A 10836-nucleotide genomic window follows, 5' to 3' on the forward strand; every position below is an offset into this window, starting at 1 on the left:
CCCAAAAGAAGCTGATGAAGCAGAGATCTGCTTCATCAGCTTCTTCTCTCTGGCTATAGCAGCCAGATGACTGACAGGTGAATGCGGAAGTGATGTAATACACATCACTTCTGCATTCACAGCCCGGAGGGAGACAGCAAGGAGCTGATCTCCCGTCCTCCTCCTCCTGACGCCCTCCGAGCCGGGCCCGGGATTCAAGATGGGGCAGCGGATCCCGGGATTCAAGGTGAGGGGTCAGGGGGGGACAGAAAAAAAACCGGCGGCAAACGAGCACATATAGGCGATCGGCGGGCTATGGACCCGCTGATCGCCTATAGTTGAAACACCCGGTACCGGGTGTTCGCATTGGACGGGTCTTTTCTGCCCGTGCATGCCCGCTAGGGGGCGCGCGCGAGCAGGAAAAAAATGCCGTCTGGCGACGGCAACCCGCCGATGCAGCAGTGCCGTCCGTCCGTTTTTCTACTACGGGCGGACGGCAAGAGGTTAAACTGCTGTGAGTGGGAGCACCCACTATACTGAAAACTCCAAAAGATCCACAGAAGGGACTTCACTACAGAAGAACCTGTGACTTCACTACAGAAGGTGACAGATAAAGGGTTTCTCCTCTTTACACTGGTTGTGAGTTCCGTGGATAAAAAGGGAATGGGCCATCATGATGGGTTCAAAAACGTAATGTCTAGAGATGAACCTTGGCTAGGTGCCAACACAGTTCGCCCAAGCCCACTCAAAATTGTGATTGCCACTCTGGCCCAGTGGCAGATCAGTGGCGGCAGTTGCGGTGGGGCATTCCTGCTCCTTTGTGATGTATAGCTGTGGGGTGGGGAATGCATCTCTGCAACTAATTGGGCTGGGAGGAGGGAGTGGCAGTCACAGTTTTGGCGAACTGACCCAAGCTGACTCCTCACTATTAATGGCTCTGATCCTGTGGGTGGAAGTAAGCGGGGCTACTACTACATGTATGCTGTCATGTTGGCACCAGAAAAATAGTTTTGTCTTTAGTTATACTTTCAGCCTGTGCATAGTTTATTAAAGAGCTACGCTGTCAATTTATTCGCTGCAATCCTAGGTTTCCTTTCTTTTTAAGCAATGTCTTGCTGAAGAGATCATCGTTATTTCCTATGGAGTCGCTAACTCATCTCTTCTATTACAGTGATTTGTAGCTCAGGCTTTCAGCAACTAACTTTCATTTCGGCGAGATCTCCAGCAACAGTCATTCTGCACTCACCTGTATGGCTTAGCTACAAATCTCTGGAGGAGAGCACTTTGTACCAGCGGACACTAACATAATGATGAAGCACGAGTGTGTCCTGTAGCAGGGACAAATCGCCAGTGGCTATAGTGATTATGTCACTAACTACAAATTGTCATCCTGACATGGCACTTAAAGTGGAACTTTACCCTCTTTCACTAAAATCACATCAGCATACAGCTCTGCATGCTATGAAATCATCTTACATTTACTGTTTTCCCACTTCCTTGTTGAGTGAGACACTGACAATGTAACCCTGGCCTCACAGATGCATCTTGGGAAGGTTACATCACCAGTGTGCTCCTGGGAAATCTCATCTATAAACTGCAATATCTCACAAGATCTCGGGGGGAAAGGCATTTTTTCCTCCTGAAATGATGTGCACTGTTCCTGGAGGCAGACCTAGAGTTCCAGGAAGAAAAAAGTAGATGGATTCATCTGCTCTTAGTGAAAATGGCCACCATGAGAAGAATGGTATGCAAAAAATAAAAAGCCTGCAATTATACGTAGGTATCTGCCATTACTAAACATTTATAAATGTGCCTTTGTAGTTATTTTTAAGATAAGGGTAACCCAGTAAGGTCACAAAAAATATAAATCAAGATTAAAGTGCAAAAGAGAACCTTTTATACTCCCCTCCCTTGTGTCCCATGTGGCCTTCCTTCCATGAGTTCCAGCACTGCAAGCTCCAGCAGTCTCTTCAGCATATGACACTTGCGGGAGTGTTGGACACCTCTCTATTCTGCTGTGTGCACTGGTTACATCCTCAGACCCCCTACATCACTGCTGAATCCTATAGTGACATAGGGGTCGGCGTGGTGGGGGACACAGGCATCTGACACTCTTGGAAGTGTTGAGTTCTAAAGAGCCTGATGAAGTTTGTGGCATTGGAACAAAGGGAAGGTAGTAGACATTGGAGAGTATAAGTGCTCTTCCTTGGTAAAACACATTTGAACGCTATGCTGATATAAGGAAAACAAATGCATATATAATTAATTATTTGAACTACAAGCACTGTAAACACAAATTTGAACTGGTATGCATTTTGGATTGCTGGGCCTCCAGTGTGTCCCTGTGCCTTTAAGGAGGAGTGGGCTCCCTGCAGCCATACCTGCATTCAATTTATCTACTGCTTAAATATGCTCCAAGATGGAGGCTCTCATAGATTAGATTTAGGACCACACTACACAAAGGGGCCTTGGCGAGGCAAAAGTTGTGCAACTAAAACCTCTGTTTTTAACACATACTGTTAGATAGTGTAATGTGTTTTGTTGCAGGCCAGCCTGTACATGTGCAGAGGAAATGTCTGTGTTTTGTATTATCAGCTTAGTGCAGGGCTGTAATGTGAGAGGAAGAAGCAGCAGGAGCCAATCAGTTTATTGGCTAAGCAGCATTCTCATAGGGGAGAGCGAGAGATGAGCTCATTGTGTGCTGCTTTTCCTTTCATGGTACAGTCACAGGCAGGGGGCGGATCCAGGATCACCTGGTCTCAGAGGAAGTAAGCTGAACGATGCTGGCCATCAGACTGAGGGCATCTTGTGTGGGAAATACCTGGATTGCAGCTGAAGTCCATTGCAGAAAAAAGATTTTATTAAGCCATTGGTTTTTTTATCTTGTATTTTTTTGTAGGGAGTTCTGCTTTAACCACTTCAAGACCAGGTGTTTAGACCCCCTTCCTGGCCAGGTCATTTTTCAGTATTCAGCGCTGCGGTACTTTGACTGACGTTTATTCCGTCATGCAACGCTGTACTGAAATAAATTTTACACAATTTTTTGGGGACAGATAGAGCTTTATTTTGGTGGTATTTAAACACCACTGGGGTTTTTATTTTTTATTATAATTAGGAAAAATTACTGAAAATTTTGAAAAAAAAAACGTTTTTTTTAACATTATGTTAGGAAACATTTATTATTACCCAGTTTTTTGGTCAAATATAAAAGATCGGGTCACGTCAGTTAAATAGACACCAAACATGTCAAGCTTTAAAATTGCGCGCACCCGCGACATCGCAGAAAACGACCGCAACCAAAATTAGCCATAGGCGACGCTTTAAACATTTTTACAAAGTAGTGAAGGATGGGACACTGACATGTTTTTATTGCTGGCTGTGCCCCCATTGGGGAATATTTCTCTTCATTTCATGTCCATATGACAAAGGTCACTGAGACAGAATGTTTGGGCCAATATCTCCAGTGGGTACACAACAACGAAGACACTTGTTTACTAAGTGGTAGAACCTCTGTCATGTTTTATACCGGTCTATTTTTCTGCTTGGGAGCCTTCCCTTGCCATTTGTTCATGGGAAACAAACAACCAATTCTGTGAAAACCTTTGAAAGTCAAACTGAGAGAAAATTTGGTCGGTATGGTGATGCTGGACTGGAGAGCATAATGGTTGTTGATGTTTTGTGGTGTTTTCCAATATCTAATGCAGTGGTCATTTATACTATATTGCCAAAAGTATTGGGACGCCTGCCTTTACACGCACATCAGCTTTAATGGCATCCCAGTCTTAGTCCGTAGGGTTCAATATTGAGTTGGCCCGCCCTTTGCCAGTATAACAGCTTCAACTCATCTGGGAAGGCATCCACAAGGTTGTTGATGTTTTGTGGTGTTTTCCAATATCTAATGCAGTGGTCATTTATACTATATTGCCAAAAGTATTGGGACGCCTGCCTTTACACGCACATCAGCTTTAATGGCATCCCAGTCTTAGTCCGTAGCGTTCGACGAGAAGGCCGGGCTCGCAGTCTCCGCTCTAATTCATCCCAAAGGTGATCTATCTCGTCTTGTCTTGTCTTGATCTATGTCTTGGTATGCTGATGCCTAGAGTTCCCTTCACTGGAACTAAGGGGCCAAGCCCAACCCCTGAAAAACAACCCCACACCATAATCCCCCCTCCACCAAACTTTACATTTGGCACAATGCAGTCAGGCTAGTACCGTTCTCCTGGCAACCGCCAAACCCAGACACGTCCATCGGATTGCCAGACAGAGAAGCGTGATACGCCACTCCAGAGAACACGTCTCCACTTCTCTAGAGTCCAGTGGCGGCGTGCTTTACTCCACGGCATCCGACGCTTTGCATTGCACTTGGTGATGTAAGGCTTGGATGCAGCTGCTCGGCCATGGAAACCCATTCCATGAAGCTCTCTACGCACTGTTGTTGTGCTAATCTGAAAGTTATACAAAGTTTGGAGGTCTGTAGCTATTGACTTTGCAGACAGTTGGTGACTTCTGTGCACTGTGCGCTTCAGCATGCGCTGACCCCGCTCTGTCATTTTACGTGGCCTACCACTTCGTGGCTGCGTTGCTGTTGTTCACAGTTGCTTCCACTTTGTTATAATACCACAGTTGACCGTGGAATATTTAGCAGCAAGGAAATTTCCGGGATGGACTTATTGCACAGATGGCAACCTATCACGGTACCACGCTTGAATTCACTGAGCTCCTGAGAGCGACCCATTCTTTCACAAGTGTTTGTAGAAGCGTCTGCATGTCTAGGTGCTTGATTTTATACACCTGTGCCCATGGAGGTGATTGGAACACCGGAGGGGTGTACCAATATTTTTGGCAATATAATGTATATAGATGGCGTGGCAGGATTTTTTTTTCTCAGCCAAACTGGAGTTTGATTGTAGCTTTTCTATGCTCATAGGGATTTCAGCCCTCACCCAGGGACTTGCAGCCTTTGAGCAACCAGATTTTTAGAGCAGTTTAGAGACGATGAGAGCTCAGCTCATGCAATTGGTATTATTTGTGTGTTGGCGCCACCTAGTGGTAGTAGAGTTCAAAAACATACTAATGCTGCACACAAATGTCGGGTTTCATTTGAAATTGCTTTTGTCATCTTGCTTTGTCATCTTGTTTTAATTTCAGGACAAATGTTAGATTTTGATTTTGGACATATGTTTTAACACTTCCTTTAAAGGTGCACTGGGCCATCTTATGGGATTTGATGAACAGAAAGCATTGGAGGAAAGAGTGATGCAGATATGTGTAATATAGGGACCTTAGATTGTAAGCTCCTTGAGGGTGGGGACTGATGTGAATGTGCAACTATGTAAAAGCGCTGCGTAAATTGTTGGCGCTATATAAATATCTGTAATAAAAACATTTTTAAAAATATGCAAAGTTAATTATATAGTGATTTGATCATTCACGTTCTTAGTGAATGGATAGGCTGCATTCTAAGTGATGTCACTGGTTCTAATATATAGACTACATCCTCAGTGATGTCACTGGTCTGCAATGAATGGTTAGGCATCTTTCTCACTGATGTCACCAACTCCTAGTGAATTGATAGGATGTTTTTTTAGTGATGTCAGTGGTGTCTATTGACTTGATTTCCTGAATTTTCTGTACATTCACTGATCTGTAATAAATGGATAGTCTTCATTCTCAGTGATGTGACTGGTCTGTAATGAATGGACAGATTGCATTCTAAGTGATGTCACTGGTCTGTAATAACCAGTTAGGCCTCATTCTCACTGATGTCACCGGTTCCTTGTGACTTGATAGGATGTTTTTTTAGTGATGTCAGTGTCTATTGCCCTGATTTCCTGAATTCTCAGTCATTTCACTTGTCTGTAATTAATGGATAGTCTTCATTCTCAGTGATGTCACTGGTCTGTAATGAATAGATAGTCTTCATTTTCTGTGATGTCATTGGTCTCTAGATAATGGACAGGCTCCATTCTCAGTGATGTCATCGCATGCAAGAGACTGAATAGGCTGCACTCTTAATGACCTAACTGGTGTCTAATGACTTGACAGACTGTATATTCAGTGATATTATTGGTGTCTAGTAAATGGATAGGCTGCTTTAACAGTGATGTCATTGATTCAAGTGAATGGATAGGCTATATTCTCTGTGATGTCACTAAATTCCAGTGAATGGATAGGCTGCATTCTCTGTGATGTCACTGGATTGCAGTGAATGGCTGGGCTATATTCTCTGTGATGTCACTGGATTGCAGTGAATGGATAGGCTATATTCTCTGTGATGTCACTGGATTCCAATGAATGGATAGGCTGCATTCTCTGTGATGTCACTGGATTCCAGTGGATGGATAGGATGCATTCTCTGTGATGTCACTGGATTCCAGTGGATGGATAGGATGCATTCTCTGTGATGTCACTGTATTCCAGTGCATGGATAGGATGCATTCTCTGTGATGTCACTGGATTCCAGTGGATGGATAGGATGCATTCTCTGTGATGTCACTGTATTCCAGTGCATGGATAGGATGCATTCTCTGTGATGTCACTGGATTCCAGGGGATGGATAGGATGCATTCACTGTGATGTCATTGGATTTCAGCATATGAATAGGAGGTATTTTCTGTGATATCACTGAATTCTAGACAATGGATAGGCTGTATTCTCAGTGATGTCACTGATGTCTTGTGCATGGATAAGTTAAAGATAAGAATAGAAAAGTACAAAGTGGTAAGTAGAAGAGAGGGAGAGCAGCAGCCCCAGGGGTGGGTGGGAAAGTAGATGTGCTATTTCGGGAGAGAGAATATCGTGTGGTCTAACTCAGGAAGGGCTAGGGGGAGCCATGGTGTCCACATCTTTTTACATTTTTTTAAGGGAGTCCGTGAGGATACTAGAAAGTTGTTCATTTACGAAGAATCCTTGCATGCGCTGTTTAAATTGCTCATATACCATGTTTCCCTGAAAAAAAGACCTACCCCAAAAGTAGGAGCTAGCACTATTTTTTATGATTGCTGTAATATAAGATCTACTCCGAAAATAAGACCTAGTTTGGTGGTAGCATGTGAGGGGGAACTTGAAGAGCAGGAGGGATGGTATCAGCCTGCAGGGACATACTGTATTAAGGGGTTGACAGGGGACTCCCTCCGGCCAGCGCAGTGACAGAGAGCACTCCAGTACCATACTTCACCAACTGCTGTCCCCCTGAAGGCACTGCTTAATGTAATGGTACTGTACTGTAATGTGTACCGCTGTCTGATGTCCCCACTGCTGCACCCCTGGTACCGCTGTCCCAGATGGCAAAGGAAGCAGGCGCTGTAGAAAGCAAGGCTGCGGCTGCGGAGGGAGCAGAGCCACTTTAGCTGATACTTCCTCTATGGCGCCAGTTACTGTGACAGGCGGAGTGATACCAGATGCACTCCGCCTGTGAAAGTGAAAGAAAGGGATCAGCATTACCGATACTGACCAGTAGGAAAAGAAAGAGTAACAGTATTCAGACATCCCAACCTGCAAAACCTTATTTCAGGGAGCTGCTGTCCAAAAGAGGGAGACTCCCTGAACATCAGGGAGACTTGAGATCCCTGAGTATTATTCTCACTCTTACCATGCCATTAAGGTCAGTAAATAAAACAGAGTGGACATTCTGACATTCTGAAGTGGAAAAAAAAATATAAGACATCCCCTGAAAATAGGACCTAGTGCGTTTTTGGGGGGCAAAAAATATATAAGACAGTGTCTTATTTGCGGGAAAACACAGTAGAATAGTTTGTTTTTTTCCAGGAGTGAGCAATAGTTTGCTTAGCTGCTAGAAATATGAAGTCCACTAGCGCCTTATAGGCCGACTCTTGAGTTGCAATGTTTCGAGAGGATGCAGAGATACTAGTCCAAATGCTGGTCCAGTCTTCCAGGGATCTGGTCCCATTTAGGTCTCGATGCCCGCGTACCACATAATTATGTGTTGACGGGGAAGACAAGGAGTTGAGTTCAAAAGATGTAATGGGTGTAGAGATCTCCTTGCCTAACATCAGAAATTGGATCCAATGTCGGATCTGAAGATAGCGAAAAAATTCCCAAGATGGAGGCTGTGATTTGGAGGCTATGGTATCCCAAGGTAATACTTTGGAGTCTCGCAGACAGTGTGAAGCCATAAGGTATCCATGAGCCGCCTGCCAACTAAAAGCAGCAGGGATTTTTACCTGAAGTTTTCATAAATAGTCACTTTAAAGTGGACCTTTCCAAAAACCGCTAAATATACAATTGAAATACATTTATTTTACCTGCCAAAGGTTTCATGATTCTGTTTAGCCAGTCTTGGGATTTAAAAAAGAACTGTGAGTTCTTTTTTAACTTAACCCTTCGTTGCAGTGGGGCTACCCCAGCACTGCAAGGGTTAAGTGCTCGCTTGTGTCTAGGTGCTAAAATAACAAAAATATACTCACCCAAAGTCCTGAGCCGGCCAGCTGTCACAGCGCTCCCTCCAGCCTGTCCCCTCTGCAGCAGCAGATTGGAATGTTCCTCAGCGCCCTCAAGTCTATGAACAGTGTAAAGATGTGAAGAATTACCGGACCTTAGACCGCTGCACAGAAGGGGGAGAGACATTCCAGGGACTGTTATAAGGAGAAGCTTTCTCAGAGCTTTGGGTGAGTATATCTTTGTTTTTCTTTCACCTAGACACAAACGAGCATATAACCCTAGCAGTGCTGTGGTAGCCCAGTGCAAGGAAGGGTTAATAAAAAAAAATCCTGGAGTTCTGCTTTAAAACTTCTGCCACCACTGTTCGGCTTTGCATCTTCCTGTGTCACCTGTCTACATCCTGGGGGCTCATTGGGTCGTCAGCACCTCTCACTGAACAATAAGGAGGCAGATAGAAACACAGAAAAATGTGAAGCAGAGCTGTGAAATACTGAATTCACCTTCCTATCCATGTGGTGGGACAAGAGGGGGTGAATCATAAGACTGACTGAGCAGAATTGAAAATCCAATGGTTGGTAAAATAGACCCCAGTTATTTAAATAGTGTTTTTAGTTGTTTTCTTACTGTTCTGCTTCAGGACTGTAGAAATAGCTGAGTGAATCCTAAACAATAGCCGCCTTCACTGGATGTCAGGAAGTATGATCAGCTGTTTTTACTGCTGTAATGTAACATGAAATGTGAACTTGGACTTTGCCCATTACAGCTTCCTATTTCACATAACTGAACGTTGTGTAAAATGTGCTGATTAATTCGAGTAAAATGAACAAGAAGTTGTATAATCTTTCACCTAACTTCTGTCAAAAATATCTCAAATAATTCATCCCCTCACAGCTCCCTCCTCATGTATCATTTCCCCCTCCTCTTTCAGATTGTAAGCCCTTAGGGGCAGGGCCCTCCTTACCATCTTGTCTTGAATTGTATTGTAATTGTAATGTCTTCCTTATATTGTAAAGCGCTGCGCAAACTGTTGGCGCTATATAAATACTATGTAATAATAATAAAGATGGCAACAACGTTTTGCTTGATTGTGAATTACAAAAGATGTCTGGCCTAATGGAGTAAGATGTGTTTTTAGGCCCTTGAAATTAATTAAAAGGACAGTCCTCCCACAGGTGACATTTTAGTGATAGGTGGAGCCTGATGGGCTGAGTCTGTGTCTGGATTCTTCTATGTCATGGATCCTCCAGCTGTGAGATCTCCCTGTCAAAGTTCCGGTCAACCTGGGGTCTTGGGTGTTCCCAGCCACATGTGTGTGTCCGAATTCCGCTTCTTACATTCTCCATAATATACAATACATAGAAAATCCCACAGGGGGCGTGGAAAACCTCCATAATGGCCACAGCAGAATCACCAGGTTAAAAAACATTTAAAAGAAAACTAATGCAGCAACCACATCTAAGAACTGCTAAGATTCGATATAAAACGATGGAAATGGCGAGCGCACAACTGGTGTGGAATGTGATAAGAAAAATTGATATGTAAGAACAGATTAGGGTGAGCGAGCTGCTTATTCAGGGAAAAAAAGGTGGAAAGAAGCGCTGCAACCCTGGGATTCTTTGTGTTGAACAGTTAAAAACTTTAAATTAATTGTAATTGAGAACTCACTTTTGGACGGACAAGATGAAGTCTGAGCTGTTAGTCAGTATGGATCGCTGAGCGGCATCTGTGGCCGGTCTGTGTGGATATGAAAAACGGGCTATATGGTTCTTAGTCAGTCCATTGATGTTCGTTGGTGGTTGTTGTGACTAAGGGATCCGTTGAGGCAAAGTAAACTGTGCTTATTGACGTGGCACTCGTCGTCAGGTGCAATGAGAGCTCAGCTGGCCAGGCTGCCACTCGTCGGCTGAACGGGAGCAGAAGTGCCGCTGTATAGCGGTATCGCAATGGGTCAGCGATCGTTATGAAAGTATCTTAGGAGTGGGCTCAAGGATGATGGACACTGCGGTCCGTGGAGAGGAAGATTCGGCTACGCGTTTCGAGGCTCTAAACCTCTTTGTCAAGCCAGAAGTGGTTCGCTGGAGCGGGCGGGAAAAGCAGCGGTTTAAAAAAAATTACAGGTGGGCGTGGTTAACGATCGTGAGTAGATGTCATTGGTCAGTTGCTCAGGGCTGTTGTAGGACGGCTTTAAAGCCGCTGGTGTAGGGAGCATCTCATGTGTATATGTTTACGGTCTGAAATCTTTGATACAAGCACGATCCGTGAGATGAAAGGATTAAAAGACAGGAACCTATTGTTATCCTAGACAAGTAAAACGTTACTATAGGCAATAGGATAGCTTGATACTATCTTCTTTATACAAAGTTTATGTTTGGAAAATGTATATTTTGATAAAAGGATCTATTTGAATATTAAAAAATCTTTTTAAAAATAAAATAAATAGCTTTAAAAACAGTGGGC

This window comes from Nanorana parkeri, unplaced genomic scaffold (assembly GCF_000935625.1).
Source record: "Nanorana parkeri isolate BGI_ZX_2015 unplaced genomic scaffold, ASM93562v1 scaffold14, whole genome shotgun sequence".
Taxonomy (NCBI): domain Eukaryota; kingdom Metazoa; phylum Chordata; class Amphibia; order Anura; family Dicroglossidae; genus Nanorana; species Nanorana parkeri.